Raw genomic sequence first — 17,876 nt, 5'->3', positions numbered from 1 at the left:
AGGTCCAGGTGCCCTAGTCTCTCCTCGTAGGCCTTGGCCTGCAAGCCCTTAATCATATGAGTGGCCCTTCTCTGGATCCTCTCCAGGTTATCCACATCCCTCTTGAAGTGTGGCACCCAAAACTGCACGCAGTACTCCAACTGTGGTCTGACCAGTACCTGATAGAGGGGAAGTATCGCCTCCTTAGTGCTGTTTGTCATGCATCTGCTGATGCACGATAAAGTGCTGTTAGCTTTGCTGATGACTTCGTCACACTGACGACTCATGTTCATCTTGGAGTGCGCTAGGACTCCACTAGGACTCCGTGCTGCCGAGCAGATCTTTTCCTCCCTACGTGCAGCACTTTGCATTTCTCCTTGTTGAATTGCATTCTCTTGTTTTCTGCCCATTTGTCCAACCTGTCCAGGTCTGCCCGTAGTTGTGCCCTGCCCTCTGGTGCGTCCACTTCTCCCCACAGTTTTGTTTCATCTGTCAACTTGGACAGAGTACACTTCACTCCCTTGTCCAAGTCACTGATGAAGACATTGAGGAGTATCAGTCCAAGGACCGAGCCCTGCGGGACCCCACTGCCCACTCCCTTCCAGGTCGATACCGACCCATCCACTACCACTCTCTGGGTACGACCCTCTAGCCAATTTGCCACCCACCGGACTGTGTAATTATCCAAGTCACAGCCTCTAACTTGTTCACCAGTATGGGGTGGGATACCATATCAAAGCCCTTCCTGAAGCCTAACTAAACAATATCAACCCCTACTCCTGCATCCAGGTGTTTTGTAACACGGTCATAAAAAGAGACTAGATTAGTCAGGCATGATCTACCCGCTACGAACCTGTGCTGTTTTCCCCTCAGCATAATTTTTCCTGCTCGGTTCTCACATATATGAGCCTTAATAATCTTTTCAAAGACTTTGCCAAGGATGGAGGTGAGACGGACTAGCCTGTAGTTGCCTGGATCCTCCTTCCTCCCCTTCTTGAAAATAGGGACCACACTGGCCCTTTTCCAGTCTTCCGGGAGCTGTCCCGTTTGCCACGAGTGCTCAAATATTCTTGCCAGTGGCTGTGCAATGATATCAGCCAGTGCCTTTAGTACCCTCGGATGGAGCTCGTCCGGGCCTGCCAACTTAAAGACATCTAGTCCTTCCAAATGACTCTGAAACATCTCAGGGTCAGTGCTTGGTAGTGTGGTGCCCAGCTGTTGTCTCTCTACAATCCCATTGTGAGACTTGTCTTGCCCCTCGTTTAGGAAGACTGAGGCAAAAAATTCATTGAGGAGTTCAGCCTTGTCCTCCCTGTCTGTCACCAATTGCTTTTGCCCATTCAGTAGTGGTCCTATTCCACCCTGGGCCTTCCTTTTACTCCCTATATAGCTGAAAAACAATTTTTTGTTATCCTTAACTTCGGATGCCGTCCTCAGCTCCATGGTAGCTTTGGCTTTTCTAACTGCCTCCCTACAACTGAGAGCTGAGGCGGCATACTCCTCTTTAGTAATCTCTCCCTGTTTATACTGCTTATGTGCCCCCCTTTTTGCCCATAGGCTGCTCTGGATTTCTCTGGTCAGCCAAAGAAGCCTCTTGGCCCCTCTCCCCCCACATCAGGATCGTCTCCCTCTGTGCCTGAAGGATCATTTAACTTAAGGCACAGCCACCCTTTCTGGGCTCCCATCTCGCCAAATCTCCTACTCTGCAATGCATCATTGACTAAATGCCTGAGTTTGCTGAAGTCAGCCTTCCTGACATCTAGCAATTCCACCCTACTAGTTACCTTACCCACCCTATGCCTTATGATGAATTCTATTATATAATGTATATCTATATAGATCCATGTTTCATCAAGGATATGTAGTGCTAGTACTAACTTGATGATCCAGAATGCTAATTTATATACAGTATGCATGCAGGCGTGCATGTATACGTGCGTGCATGTATCAAAAGTATGTAAGTTAACAATCTGAACCATCATGTTAGTACTAGATGCAAAAAGGATTTTGGCTTTGGTTTCTCACCCATATGTTGGCCACTCTCTAAGTCAACAATGGAAACGCCCATCAAAATCATATCCTTGATGTAACATGGATGTACAGTCTGGACAACCCTGGATATTGCCTTGCAAGACAACCCATAGCACTCCACAGGGTTGTTCCAGCTCAGAAAAAGGGACCTTAGCACTCTTAAACTTGGCCTGTGAATGTTTGTGAATGAATTACCCAGAATGACATGAGATTTACTATCTGGGGCTCTCAGGAAAGTTTATCATTCCCTTTGGGAGTTTCAGATGCACTTTTTGTGCCGTCTCCTGTGCTCATTGTCTGCACAAACACCTGAAAACCAGCTGAAGTTATTCTCCTTTGCAGGCATCCTGAAACAGCTCTTCTGTCATCTAGTTTACAAAATCCTTGGCAATGGTTAGGCCGATAGTTCTTAACCTTTTTAGACTCAAGGCAGGCCTTGCCAGACTCCAGAAGCCCTTCCATAACTTTTGTGAATTGACTGGCACCCCATTTGAAGAACTATAGTATTTATTACAGTACTCACCTCCCTGCAGAGGGGCAAGAGAGCATCCCAGCAGGGAGAGCCTGGGCCTGCCCTGATCTCCACACATCTGGAGCCTGATCCTGCCTTTATCTGCTTATCTCCTCACACTTCCATCTCCTTGCACTCCCTGGGACACCCTTCAAAGGATTTTGCAACACGCCCTGGCACCCTGGTTGAAAATCACTGAGTTTGTCCACTCTCTCTCATGCTGACCCATTTGATAGCATGGCTTATTTCTATTCTCTGTACAGCAATGTCAAGCCCTTAACTCCATTTGTCCCTGGCTCCTCAGAGGGAAGAGGTGAAGAAAGGTTGTCAGAGTTCGCAGTCACACAGGTTGGAAGACAAAGGTACTGTGCCAAATGGCACCCGCTGAAGTTAAGCTGTACACATGAAACACCGGATGAACAATATAACTATAATACTTCTGTTATTACCATTTCTGGCTTAGCCTCATGCTTGAAAGTAGTGATTTTCAGGTCTAAACAGAGAACAAGCTCATCCCTACATATTCACAGGTATACTGGTATATTAGAGAACGACTCATGTGCGAACCATTGGGAGGCCATCATTATGGAAAGGCAGGTCTTCGTAGCACCAGGTGTGGCTATTTCCTATAGACTGTGGTCTGTGTTCATTCCTTTTGGGAATGGAGAAGTGATACCCCTTAAAACCAGGGGGAGGATACGTTCTTACACTTGCTATAGATGTATAAAAAGTATGGGACTGTAGAAGCACAGGGTTAAGCACATGGGCAAGGTCAAAGTCATCGCCATCCACATGAGTGGAAGACAGTGGGGGCTGAGGAAGTGAAATCTATTCCAGTTACCATCAACACCCATGCCCACCTCACCTATGGGGCAATGGCAGCCAGGAAAAGCAGTTTCGTGGATGCAGTCAAGGCCACATCCCCAGGGCAAACCCCGAGCCTGCAGCTCATCCCACAGGGTTGAGGCTGGCACAGGCGTTCTCTCAATGGGAGGCCATGGATGCTCAACATGTGGCAGATTAACATAAATCCCCGCAATGTGCCCACTGAAGGATGCCACGAGCTAGCATTGCATGGTACAAATGAATGCCACCTAGCAGAGCTGCATTTTCCCATTAGCATGCAAATCACACAGTAGAGAGCAAGGACACAGTCATCCTTAGTGCAGACATGGTATTGTCCCTTCTGCCCTGGTTATTTGACAATCCTTTAAATGGGACACAAAGTGCTCACCCTGCCAGTCACCACTGGCTTCTCACACGGCCCTAAAAAGGGACCATCTACTTGGCAAACACTGAATTGCTGTGTCTGAAAGCAAAGGACAAGAACCCAAGTCACTGCAGTGGATACAACAAATGCCGAGGTGAGTGTGTGCCCCTGTGTGCGTAAGGGGGTCGGGGCAAGGAGTTAGCTGCAAACACAGACTGGGCCACCTTTCAAAACACCCCATAACACGGGCTCCGCAGAGCACATCTTGCATCATTTTCGTCCCTTTTAATTAGATAAATTCGGAACCGCATGGAAAAAAACTCGGCACAAGGGCAGAAGCCAAGATGATTAGGTCACAAATTCCCTGACTTCCCACCACACCCATGAGACAATATCAGCATTACAGATACAAGCAGCTAAATGAGAGTGCAATAGCAAAAGAGGAATTGCAGCTAACCCATACAAACACCCTGGGTGAAGGGGAAAGTAATACAGCATGGTGGCTGCCTTAACCAGCTGGGTTTTGTGCTAGAGCAAGAACATGCACAGTAAAGACTGGGCCACGAACAACTATTTTTGACGATGTGTGTTCAGTAGCAGGTATCATGGAGCTCGCTTACACACAGAGTATATCCTGGCGGGCTTTCATACAGCCACCCTTTCCCCCACTCTGTATATCCTTTAGTTAATACTGACCTTTTTGTTGTCATCTTCCATATAAAACAAAGAATGGATCTGGCATAATATATTCAGGGCTCTCAAATGTATTCATGAGTCTCCGTCATTCTAAATCTCAGTCTTTCCAACACTGTCAGATCTTGTTTAGAGCACAAACAGAGCTTCCCCCTTCCTGTCCATTCTGGCCTGTTCTGCCACATGCCCTTCCCCCGGTCACTGCCAGAAGTCTTCCTTCTGTAACATCCTGTTCAGAGACCTCAAAAAATAAAAATACCCACAAATGAGCTGAGTCTCTGGGAAAAAACCACACACATGCGTAAGTATACACACACACACATATATACACACATATGCACATACATACACATATGTATGCATACATATATACATACATATGTATATACATGTATGCATATATATATGTGTGCGTGTACATACACACGCGTATACATTTATGTGCGTGTACATACACGCGTATACATTTATGTGCATGTACGTATGCATATTACATTTATGTGCGTGTGTGTATATATTACACACACCTGTACACATACACACGCATCTATTAATACATCCATCTGGACTCCCTTCCATTTCTATACAAGTGAATGGTTCTGAATACAGCTGGAAGGAAGAATCTCTCTGAAATCAGGAATCATTTCAAATGCTCTCATTGTATGCAGAGTATATCCCATTTAAAAAGGACAGATCTCCACAATAAAGTGCAAGTAAAAATGAAGGTTGCATAGGATTCAGGAGGGCAGAAAGTGATCTCATAGGAATTTTGGGAGATGGCAAGTGTCTACATGTATTAAAACACATAGGCACAGACCTGATAGGAAATTATGGTAATGCTTCACTTAAATTGCATACTCAAAGTGCTGCAGACATTAACTAATTAACCCTCCTCACCCACAGGAGGAAGCAAGAATCATTCAGAGGGGGAACGAGGTAAGATCCTCAGCTGTGGATGGATGGGACTGAGCATATGCAGAGAGCTCCTGGGACCCGCCAGCACGCCTGTCCCCAGGCTCGCAAGGATCCCTGCCGGAGTTCACTGCCTCACCTGGATGGATCCTGGCCAAGATGGACAGAGCTCGGTTACTGTTAGTACCCAGCTAAATGCAATGCAAGTTGCAACACAGGGCCTTAACAACTCCCCACCCTCCCACTCTCAATAGCCAGCATGTTGAAAAAACATCCAGGAATGAGGTGTTAATCACACGTGCGCGCACACACACACACTGCACCACTGCAAATCAATTTGTGCTCTGAACAGACAGTCAAGAGAGGTGGTTTCCCTAGCAACAACCACCACTTCTGCACTGACACTTCCCTACCACTTCTTTCCCCTCGAATCCAGATTCTCTCTCACTGGAGCAGCTCTTGCTTTGGTTTGTTCAAAGAATTGAATGCCTCAGGCACATTTTTCCCCTCCAGTAGCCCACGGGGCTTGGCCACATGCTGCCTCGTCTGCCTGTGGTGCCTTTCACAGAGCTGTCAGATGATCATCTCAGGAGGCATCACGTGGGATAGACCAAACCAGGACGGGGGCTAGGGACAGGGAGCCTGGGGGGACATACCTGACTTCCACCCCTGCCTTGCACTCAATGGCACTCGCTGCATTCACAGAGAAAAGGATGTACCTTAGGCTTTACACCTGGCCATTTCCCCTGCTCTCAACAGAGATGCTACGTCTCTGCCCCACCAGAGTGCCAATGGGATCAGCTGGCAGATGAGGCTCTTTGGGTAGATACGATATCTTTTATTAGACCCACTAAATAGTTGCAAAAATTCCTAGCAGGCTTTTCGGACACAAACGCTCTTCATCAGGCTGAGATGGGATGAGCTGGCAGACGAGGTTTTTGGGTAGAAGCGATATCCTTTATTAGACCAACTAAACAGTTGGAAAATCACTGCTGAGTTTGACTTTGGTCTTCTTCATGTTGGGAAGTTTCCATTTCAAATAGCAAAATTCGATATCTTCCATGTTTCGGGGGTGTTCGTGGTAGCCGTGTTGGTCTCAGGACATAGGCAGACTGGGTTCTTTGGGTAAATGACACCAATTTTATTAGACCGACTCTTTAGTCTATTTACTATTTAGTGGGTCTAATAAAAGAGATGTCATTTACCCAAAGAACCTGGTCTGCCTATGTCCCGAGGCCATCCCAAATACAACTGACACTCCCAATGGGATCAGCTGATGCTTGTAAAGCGCTTGGAGATCCCAGCAAAGCAGGGGGCACGTGTGCAAAACACCTGCAGAGGGAAAAAGCTCCTGAAACAGCTGCTTCCCTTGGTACCCCAAGGGTGATCCCCTCTCCCCATGCATGTGAAATTCATAACTCCCGCAACCCATTTGTGAAGATGAGGAGGGAGCCTGGGTATCCTGGCCAACAGTGCCTTTTCACAGCGAACCAGAGGCCCACCATCCAAGGGCTGTGCACGAATGAACAATTGCTGACAAGGTGACAGCTGTTATGTTTGCCGACAGCTACTCCACCAAATGCTGTCTGATTCACGGCCTTTTAGAAAGTGCTTCAGAGTACCTCGGATATAGAAAAAGCACCATTAAAAATGTTCTGTTCTCATTGCAGGCCTGCCAAAAGATTAATCAAAAACTTGGCTACCTTCAAGGAGCAGTACATCTGCTAGTCTGGGATTTTTTTTTTCTTCTTTTAAAGCACGCCTATAGCTAAACCCCTAATTACTTTCAGAAAAGGTAGGTGTTAGCAAACAGCTGAAGTTCATAGGTTTGGGAGATAGTAATTAAGAAAGCCAAAGCTCTCAGAGGAAGTATTTTTTCCCCACTTTCATTTGGACTCAAGGTGCTATTTGTTTTAACAGGTCATGTCAGGCTACATGCAGAGAAACATAGGGCACATGTTGCATTAGCCATGAAATTTTGGAATTGCAACAAAAAATATAAATTATAAAATCCCCAGTGTTTTCTCAAAAAATACATACATTCTGTTTTCCACGGCTGAGACTAGTTAACAAAGTAGGTGGATTAGACAGGAATGCAGTAGAGTGATCCAGCACAAAACATCAGTAGAAGAGGGGGAAAAACAACCCCAAACCGCAAAAACTAAAATATCAATTTAGAAAGGAAAAAACAAACAAACCACCCAATAAAAACCGGGTGAACAAGACTGAGAAAAAGATGCTCTTCTATCCACATTAAAAAATTCATATGACACCAACATCTTCTAGCACCTCCATATTTTGGACCAGGGGCTCGTTGTGGGCAGCTGTGTTGGCATCCGTGTGAAAAGCTGCCTTCACTGGTCAAGTCATAAGCTGAGCGGGTCTGAAGGGTAAGACGGAGTCAGGATATACAAGCTGTTAAAGGGTTTTACTGTTTAAAATTCACCAAATGTCCCATCTGCACCGAGACAACCGTGACAGCTCTGCCATGGCCAGCGGAGTATGGAAGACCCATTCTTGTGGAGTGACTGAGAGTGACGTACTGCGGGGCAGTGAAATGAGCAGGACTTCCCTGCAATTTCTGCTTCCAGCCTATGCATGGATCTGTGCAACTGGTGAGATCCTGGAGACTTTCCTGTGCTCTCGATGCTCCCCCACTGCGGAGAAGGAAACAGTCCAGCTGAAAAGCATGGGAGGAAAGAAAGGGACTCAACTGGAATAATGAGCTTAGGAGACTTGCAGGAAAAGGGGAAGGAGTCATGGGGCTGCTTGGACAGGGAGATTTGGGCTGGCTGGGAAAGAAATGTGTAGGGGAGTCCAGAACTGGAACTAGAGGGGCTTGAATACTTGAGTGCTAAATCAACATCCGTTGATTGATGTTGACTGGAAAGCTGGTCGAAACCATTCATGCTGCATCTCACCTACTGCCTTACGATGATCTGTTTAATCCACCCAAGGCCTGCCTTTCCTCGCAACGCCCCTTATGGAGCAACCTCCCAGATCAGGACCTGTCTGCAGATACCCTTTGAATCAAGGAATGGGAAACACAGGAAGTCACAAATAAGCTCCTTGTGACAAACCCCACTCAAGTTGCCGGCATTGAATGAACATGGCAAGAGTGGTCTCTGCTAAACAGGATCAAGGCAGGCCAAGGCCCATGAGCAGCCAACCTCCACTGTAGGGGCCTCAGTGCTAACCCACTGTGCTCTTATGGAGAGATGCAAAAACAAATGTCACACCATACTGAGGACTGTCTCCCTACCAACTATGAGGAGGGTTAATAATAACTAATAACTTAATAGTTAATAACGTTGAACCCAGTTAGCAAAAAGGCTATTGCTTGGCTCTGCAGATTTGCATTGTAACTAGAGTGCTGGAGGGGACTGAGCTGCATTTCCTGGACAGGTTAGGGACAAGGGATGGGCCAAGAGAAAGAGCTGAGGAAGTGAAGGTGGAAAATCTGTGCAATAAGCACAAGCAACCTTTTACATTCGGAGCATCTGGCCACAAGTCCTCATTTCTCTTGTCCCCAACCTTTGTACAACCTGGTTTCCAGAATTTCAAGCATCATTTTGCCCTTGGCTTGTTCCAGAGATTGCTCTGAAAACCATGCCTCACACTGAATGCTGCCACGTTCATTTGTGTGGGTGCTGTCAGTCTAGGCAGTAGTAGTTGCATACCAGACGACTGCAAGGAAATACTTCAGCACCTGCTCGAAGCCTGCTGGAGTCAATAGAAGGACATCAATGAGCTCTGAATCCGGCCCATAAAGAGGCAAGACCACAGGAAATTCAGTGCATTTTTAAGTGCAACCTCCAACTTCCAGATGGAAGATACTCCTTATGGCTAAGTACAGGCAGTCAAAAAGCCCGAGGCTGAATTGATTCAATCTTCACAGGTTAATCTAAGCTGCATATATCGAACGAATAAGCAAATGAACAGACATTCACTTCTGATTCCTAATATATTAATATGCATATATTAAACATAAATAGACAGAAATATACACACAAACAACATACAAACTTTATACACTGTATTTTTTTATACAGACAACGCGTTCCATTGTGGGTTTTTTTGTTTTGTTTTTTTTTTAAGTGAAGACACATGATGGCACACAGGAAAATTCACTGTGGGCAAAAAACAATGGAAATACAAATCATGGACTCCATATCTAATGGAGGAAGTGAGGGAAGTGATTAATTTAAAGACTGGAATCAATGTTCATTCTACTGCGATATTCAATATGAGAGCGCCAATATTTGCATTCCTTTAAGATTTAATTCCATCTAAGGTTATTCATTATTAACTACCACATTCATTATCATTTGTATTTATTTTCCCTGCTCAATACATAACAAAGATAAAAAACATGGGCCATGCTGCAGTCAGATGGCTTGCCTGATTGAAACTGAAACCTAGCCTGGCATGCCACCTGTATAAAAAAGAGCCCAATTCTTGGCAATTATCTTCGTGAAAACCAGGAACAACTCTAACTCTAACAGGGATCCTCAGCTCATATAAAGTGATGTTGTCCCACCGAGCTAAAGAAAACAGTACCGACTTACATCACCTAAGGTCTCAAACTGCTGAAATTAAACTAGTACAAAACTGAGTGGAAATCAAATTCAGGCCATCAAACCCTAATTTACATGAGAGTCGAATGTCCCATTTGGATCCAAAGGTTTTCCTTTTTTCCCCAAGAAGCACTTGTAACAGGGTAAGAGAAGCCGATTTTTATAAAAAGGGATCCAACAAGAGAAGAAATTAAGTTATGCGTTACATTTTTTAAAAAGCTAGTGTATACTAACACATGCACACAAGCCTTCCTTTTGATTTACACCTCTGCTTCAATCTGAGTTTGGATTTATCACCAGGGGGGTGAGAGGGGAAAGGGAGATTCACTCTGCATTTTACATTGAAGAGCCTCACTTAATATTGCTCGACTGGAAACCTCACAGTTTAATTTAATTACAGCTGAAATAGGTATGCATGAATATAGACAATTTAGTACCTGAGAAAGTGACTGATCATTCTGTTTGGGAATCGCATGCAAGATTTATCATCCATGTGCCCTCATTCCTTACATACCGCAGTTGTGGTTTGAATGTGAAGAGGAAAGCTCTCGGTGAACTCGAGTTCTTCCATACAGAAAGATGAATACATTTCGTTAATCTTTAGGGGTCTATAAACCCGCCCCCAAATTAGATGCTGTGTTAAAAGTTGAAGCAGTTGTGCGCACAGAGAAACTACAGCAACCGACTTCTACTCTAGTTATTGGCTATTTGGAAGCCTGGAATATTTTCAGATAAGCTGGGGTTTAAGGGATCAATTCAGATCCCAGAGAAGTCAATGAAAACCTTGAAAATGAATGCAGTAATAGCTGAATTGGGCCCTTCCTTTCCAAAAGTATGTTCCCTCATCTTCTCAACTGAACTACAGTTCTCCGACTGGCTAAAATCTAGGGGAGCACACATTTTAAATAGATTCTTTGCTGCAATGCATAGGGAATTAACATTTGTATAATATTTATTAATTATCAACACCTCCTCCAGAGCAAATACACCTATAGATGCTTCGCTGTAATGCAGAAGGTATTAACATTTGTATAATAGTTATTAATTATCACTACCTCCTCCAGAGCAGATACAGCTAATGATTACACGGCTATTTCCTGAATAAGGAATCTGAAGTAAGAGCTAGAGGAATCTCTGTAGCAAACCTAATCCCTGCTGTTCACAAGTCAACCTACAATGAGGCAGTTCCCAGCCAGACAAATTTGGGTTTAACCTCTGTGGGGGTGAAGATCTACTCCTGCTCACTATACTAAACAAAGCCATCTCTGCTACCTGGCATTGCCACACTGGGCATCTACCTGTAGAAGACAACTTTCAAACTAGACCTTCGAGTTCAGCCCCATGCAGCAGTAGCTCTTGAAATGCAGGGGTTAATGAGACATTTCAGGCAGGGCAGCATACCTAAAAGTTGAATCCTCATCTCAGCTATCCATTCCAACACAGGTTTGGGGTTTACTTTGTATCGATATAGGAGATGCAAATGCATCTGTGGTTAATTCAAGGCAAGGGTTTCTGGCTGCCAATTCTTTCGTGGCCTTATGTTCAGCTAAGAAATACGACCCGCCCATAATACCCAGAAAGACTGGTAGCTCTCTTCAGCATGCCTTCCTTTATAATTCAGCATAAGTCAATATTTGTGGGATAACAGACTGTAACAAAATAGATGGCCCACAGTCAGCCATTAAACTGGTGTCTCTGGGATAACAGGCCAAAAATAGCTCTCTCTGCTGTAGCAATGCCTTCTTAGCATAGGAACACCACACAGATAACTGGTATCTGTGGTGCTCAGCCCCAACCTATACATCACACTGATCCAGGGGAAAAAAAGGAAGCAAATATTAACACTTCTACTGCCCTCCAGAAGAGGCAGATCAGACTGCTGGCTTAAAGGTCTGACTTCTTCCATGCTATGCTTTAAGCCAGAGTCAGCTTTATGCACATAAACAGGCTTATAAAGATGGGTAACCCTATTGGCTTCAATGGGTTTCTCATCTGTTGAAGTTACTTGTTTGCAGGGTGGGACCTAAGCTATATCAGTTAAATCCCCATGACCCAAGTGCTACTAGCCCTGCCTGAAGTAAAGCTTTCCTGAATCGCATCCTAAATGGTTGCATCAGTTCCCTTGTCTGCACCTGCACTGGTGAACAACAGAAACAGGTGTTGCCAGAGGATCAAGGGTATCAATGAAGGAAAAACCAAACCGTAAAGGAATAATACCCCCAAGGACAGAAAACTGGACTCTGCACAGGCCACTTTGACTATCCAACGAAATGACCTCCCTTGCAAAATTGCTTGAGACTAAGGGCATGGGCAGATGAACTACTGCAAAAAGAGAAGCTTTATTATACATCAGGTGGGGTGGGGTAGCTGCTGGAAACTCCGTGGTCTCACCTATGGCAAGTGGAAAGTTACTGAAAAAGGGTGAAGTTACCAAGCAGCAGTGCCACAAGAGCAGACGATGCATGGGAAAGCTCCATCTCCTTTTATTTAAGGGCTAGTTATTCATTCATCCAAACCCTCAGTGATGAAAGTGATGATGAGAATGAGGTGCAATTACTATTATTACACATTATTATTATATAACATCAGATCTGGGAAGAGAGATCCATCCAGCCGTATTCATGGCAACAGAGTGGCAATGGAGAAAACTTGGAATTTACTGAAGTAAGAGTTTTGTGTCGCATCTTTTCGGCTTGTCCACTTCCGTTTCCAGTCTCATCAAAATAAAACTACTTTCTGCCATTGAATAAAAATACAAATCTGCCATTGAAGGAGGCCTTCCAAGGGAATAGTAATGGAGAGACTCATCTTTGGGTCCGAGTGGCCATCTTGCCACAAAGGTTTTTTATTTTTCCATCAAGCATCTAGAAGAACCGGATCATATTTCTAGTATTCAGTCCCTCTCCTGGGTAATGAATGAGAATCCTCTCTATTGCCTTCGTTTAATTTAACCTAGAAATTCAGCTTTATCGACTGCAGTCTCTAGGCTTCCTAGTAACAGGATAGTGCAGACAATGCTTACTCTTTCTGTGTCAATTACCAGACAGATGGCTGGAAAAAAAAGAAAGAAATTAAGAAAAAAAAGAAAGAAAAAAAAAGAAAAGGCTAATCACGAATGAAAGGCTATTGGCATTTCCTAGGTATGGAAAAATGCAGCTGTTCATGTATACTGCATTGCTGTACTTAAGTCTGAGAACCATCAATGTAATGACTTTTGTGATTAACAACAGGAATTTGTGTCGTACCGATCGCGGAGTCAGAAGTAGAACAGTACAAAGACTTTTTCTGAAGAACAGCTGATTCACCCACAAATGCCTTTTTTGGAGGGATAAAAACATCTTGTGAATTTGTGCCAAACTAAGTAAATAGCTATAGCTGAAAAGTAGTAAAGAATAATTTTAGAAAAAAAAGTTCAAAAGTTGTGTTTTGACGTGGTAAAAACATTTTCTTAAGTTTTCAAAATTTCATTTAAAAGGGGTTAAATACTGAACAAAACATTTTCTTCAACTCAATGCAACTGGTTTTCAACTTGCCGAGAAACGGGGAAGAAAAAATGCCCTTTGTTTGGCTTCAACGGAAAGTGTTTTATTTGGTTTTTTATTCGCACTTTAGTTGGAACCAAACTGAGTGCAACACAACTCGCTCAAGTTCGAAGGTACATAAACTGGTGCGACGATGCTCTACTGACACACGCGTGTCCAAGACGCGCTTGATATTAACTGCGCCACACGGCTAGATCTTCAGCCCATACCGTCCCATTTGCCCCAGAACAGTCTTCCACAGACACAAAGTTAGCCCTAGTCCCAGAAATGGGCATTTCCAGAACCTGGTATATCTGTCTTGGCCTGGAAAGTTTGGAGGAATTCATACTAGGAATTCATTCCTCCGTCAACGAGGATGCCTCCTCTTCTTCCCTGTATCTGGGAACAGAGCTGCTCTTTAGCACCATGTGTTTTCTGCCCTCCTACCACAGGTTTTCGGGTTATGTACTGATCTTTGGAGGGATGCGTACAATTGACTCTAAGAGAAAATCATTGACATCCAGCAGTCAAGATGCCATGCATCTGTATTAGGCTTTTACATTAATTATCCTCGATAATACACATTCATAGTTTCCATCCTTCCCCATATCTATTCCAACACATATATACAGTCAATGTAAAATGACTACCCGTTCAATTAGTCAGCCCAAAATTTGTTCTACCATCTGAATGTGGGTCTAAAAGCACCATGCTGGTCCTTGCCTTCTATCAAGACACAGTTTTCAGAAATGAAAGACACTTTTCTGACCCCAGCCTGTGTCCGTAGATGCTGGCTTTACATTTCAACAGGAATCAGGAGGATAGAGAAATCATGAGCTGTTCTGCACAAACTCCTGATAACTCCACAAAACGGAAAAAGCTGCGGTGTTTATACTCAAAAGAAGTTGTGAAGCTGAAGAAAGCAACAGATAACTTGAAAAAACTGCATGCAGTTTTTATTCCCTTCCAGATTAATGCCCTATTTCAAATCCCAAGCATTCAGTCCCCCTGTGCTAGGCCCTCCAAACTTCAGGGGCGTCAGGCATCATAAAAATATGAGGGGGTAACAGGAATATATTTTGGGATCTTTTAATCTGCCTCATGGTTTTGGAGCCGAGATACAAAAACGTCCATTTTTAATGCAATCTGAGGTTCTCGCATAAACGTGACTCCGGGTGCCTGGATATGAGGAAAAAACATGAAGTCTTACAAGAGCTGGCATGTTGAAAATGCCAACGTGCAAAGCCGAGTTGATAAAAATCCAGGCTGTTTTAAATTGAGATTATAAAAAGTCAGTTCAAATTTGCTTTCCTCCCACAGAACCACGCATTTACCTGGGAACAGAAGCGCGTGGATAGAGGGCTTGGTGGATGGCAAGCTATAAAGATTTTTAAAATGACACTATGCGCTATATAAACATGTCAAAAACTTTTGGTGTCTGCGGTTCTTTTTCAGTCAAAGGTAAGGGAATATTTTTCAGGGCACGTCTGTGTTTCTTCATTTTCAAAAAGCTACAGGGAAAATTTATTGTTTACTCATTTCTTCTTGGATTCTGTCACTTTGTCAGAACAGAGGCTTAATAAAAAGGCACAAACCACTGTAAATACTTCCGTTATCTGCTGAGTTTTTTTGCTAGCAGCCATAAAAAAATGCATCTCATTGCCTCTTAACAGTAAATTTATAATCTAATGGCCGATTTGCACTACAAGACGAATTGGAAACTTGCTGGTGCTCTCACTTCTGTAACCTATGCACATCCCATCAGTGTAATTCTGACAAGGAAGCCAAATTCTTATCGCTTAAGCAGAGTAATAGGCCCTCTTGGGATAAAGGGAACAAACACAATCAACCTGTCCTGGCTAATGTGTGCTTTGCTTTATTACGATGCTACTATTCATCTCTCTCCCTCAGTTCTCCTTTTTTTATCTTTAAACAACACTGCTAAATTATCAGAGCTCACCCAGGGAAAATTAAAAAGGTACAATTGTTTCATGCACCATCTTTCCCAGGCCCATTAAAAGCAATGTTCGACAGGGTCAGGATATTACCCTGATTCTTTAGAGACCATATCCTGTTCCCTGAAGCTTCTAGCGCCTTTCTAACAACCTAACACAGGAAATGTATTATTGCATTAATACATTCATGTCATTGCAGTGGATGCTTTTTATTTTTATTTAGACTTCAATTTTCCAAGGCTATACTTGATCATAACTTATAAATCCAAACCACAGCCCTGTTTGACTTCTGATTTATTCTGCCTTCCAGTTTTTTGTTTTGTTTTTTTAAAAGATTATTTTCCTATTGCTGTTTTGTTTCCACGGCTAAAGAGTCCACTCTGCGACTAAGGTGCAAGGGGTATCACTCAGACGGTTTTCAGTCCTCCAATGGCAACTTAACATTGTATCGCTGTTGGGATCCAGTGCATCTTAAAACTAGGAAAAGAACGGTGCAAACCGAATCCCATTTCCCAAGCTTTTAGGGAAAGCCCATTTGCAATTCACAAGCCAGGCCGAGACATTTATATCTGCACAGCCCTACGGTCTTCTAAACATTCTTCGCCGCATTAAGAAGGAATAAAATACCTTACTCACAATCAGAGGCCCCTAATTTCGCAGGCTAGAACACTTTGCATGATTTGGCAGGTTACAAATGAATGCAAGGAGACAGCATCTGTCAACTCCCTTAGGCAGCCCGGCTTAACGGAATGCAATTTCTTACCTGAAAAACATAAATAAGCAACACACATTTACATTTTATTCTGCATAAGTTAATATCTTGTTTAGCCACCGAAGCCACACGTGAAATCAGTTCTTTGCATTAAGCATGCAGTGCTGCTATGTTACTTGTTTAGCATGCTTTTGAAAAATCAACACTAGTTTCCAATTAAACCGGTTGCAGGTGTAAATATTTATATCAAGTGTGAAGACGTGATTAACATTCCTGCCAAAGAGATGAACTCCTTGTAGCACAATATTTTCCAATAATTTCCCCCCCCCAATTAATGATTCCACAGATGCATGCGTCCACAAGAAGCCTTCAGGAAATGGGGTGCGACTGTATGGTCCATGCTCCGGCTTCCGTCTGCCACGTCAGCCAGCTGGTACAAATCTCAATCTATCGCACAATGAGAAATGCACAGCATTATGATCTACTTCACTCATGCCATTTCTCCAGTACTTATGTCTGAGTGAATGGCTAAATCAATCAGCTGTTGAATAGGGACTTCGCAGCATTTCTCCCTGTGAAAAAAATTTCGGTATCAATCCCAACAAGTTTAACAGTCTGGAACGATTTGCTGCACGTAGGGAGGGCAGCAAGAGTTTATAAGCTTCCCGCGAAGTTACAACTTAGAGGAGTAGGTGGAGTGGTGGAATTCATAAGGCTTTTTATTTATCTTGTAAAGCGTCAACAAGGAATGTAACAGCCACATTAAGCGGCCAATAAACAGCAGAAAGGAAGGAAAAATCCATACAATACAAAAGGGCTTAGAGCAACCTCAAAAAGCATTAACAAGTGAAGCCAAACAACAAAAACAGACACACCACTGATATCTCCAAAAACTGTATCCCTCTTTCTTGTTGCTTTCGAGCTACAGTCTACTGAACCCAACGGCAAGGCTAGGGACAGAAGTTACACATAAACCGGCAGGGGCGACGTGTAGGGAGTGCACAAGGGTGCACGTGCACCCCCTGAGCGTGGCGCTGCAGCTGCTGCTGCCAGGGTCACACACCGTTCATATAAACCAGTATACGTGACTGGAAACCAGGTCAACTCTATAACACTACAGAAGTCCAGTGCATGAACTGCTTTCAAAAGAGCTGAAACTGGTCTAAGATAAACCTGGATAGATGCAGTATCAGACTTACCTGATCTAAATTAAATCAGTTTACTGAACTTCTGTCTCAGATCCCCTTCCAGATTCAAGTTAACTCACCGCCCCCCAGCATCCCAGGATGCTCAGCACCTCTCCTGCAAACCCTGCCCCCTCAGAAGGTGGGCATGCTAGCCCTCGCCCAAGTTGTCTGCTCCCGCTGAGCAGGGAGGTGTGCTTTAGCGCCTCCCGTCTTCTGGCCTGAGCCACTGCAGACATGTGGTGGCATTTTGGGAGTTAAAAATGAATGTCTGTTCACTTACTTATCAGTTCAATCTATGAAGCTTAGACTAACTTGCGAAGACTGAATTGATTCAGTCTCGGGCTTTATGACCGTCTCTGCTTAGCCCAAGGGGCCAGGAATTACTCCAAGGATCAAGTAACCTTGAAGGGAACAAGGTGAAAAAAAACCCAAAACAAAACCCAGGCCCCTCACCACTGACTAAACAAGCCAGCCAAGCTCACCAGGTGCATGGGAGCAGATGTACAAATAGCAAAGGGCACAATAGAGGCAGCACTCCTGGCTGTACCACCGGGAATCGTTTCTGCCTCCGGTACTATTGTGGCGGTA

At 44.0% G+C, this 17,876-nt stretch overlaps 1 long non-coding RNA gene across 1 annotated transcript; it reads left to right on the top strand.

Moving 5' to 3' along the window:
* The first annotated feature begins 203 nt into the window (after positions 1–203).
* On the top strand, positions 204–17,351 carry LOC109311197. Its single transcript, XR_002101444.1, has 3 exons — positions 204–304; positions 10,928–10,930; positions 17,341–17,351. It is a non-coding gene; the product is annotated as an uncharacterized LOC109311197 (long non-coding RNA).
* The last annotated feature ends 525 nt before the right edge of the window (positions 17,352–17,876 follow it).

The sequence above is a fragment of the Crocodylus porosus genome, unplaced genomic scaffold, assembly GCF_001723895.1.
Source record: "Crocodylus porosus isolate Cpor-Errol unplaced genomic scaffold, CroPor_comp1, whole genome shotgun sequence".
NCBI classification, from domain to species: Eukaryota; Metazoa; Chordata; order Crocodylia; family Crocodylidae; genus Crocodylus; species Crocodylus porosus.
Note: the sequence above shows the minus strand (reverse complement) of the source record. Positions and strands in the feature narration are given on the sequence as shown.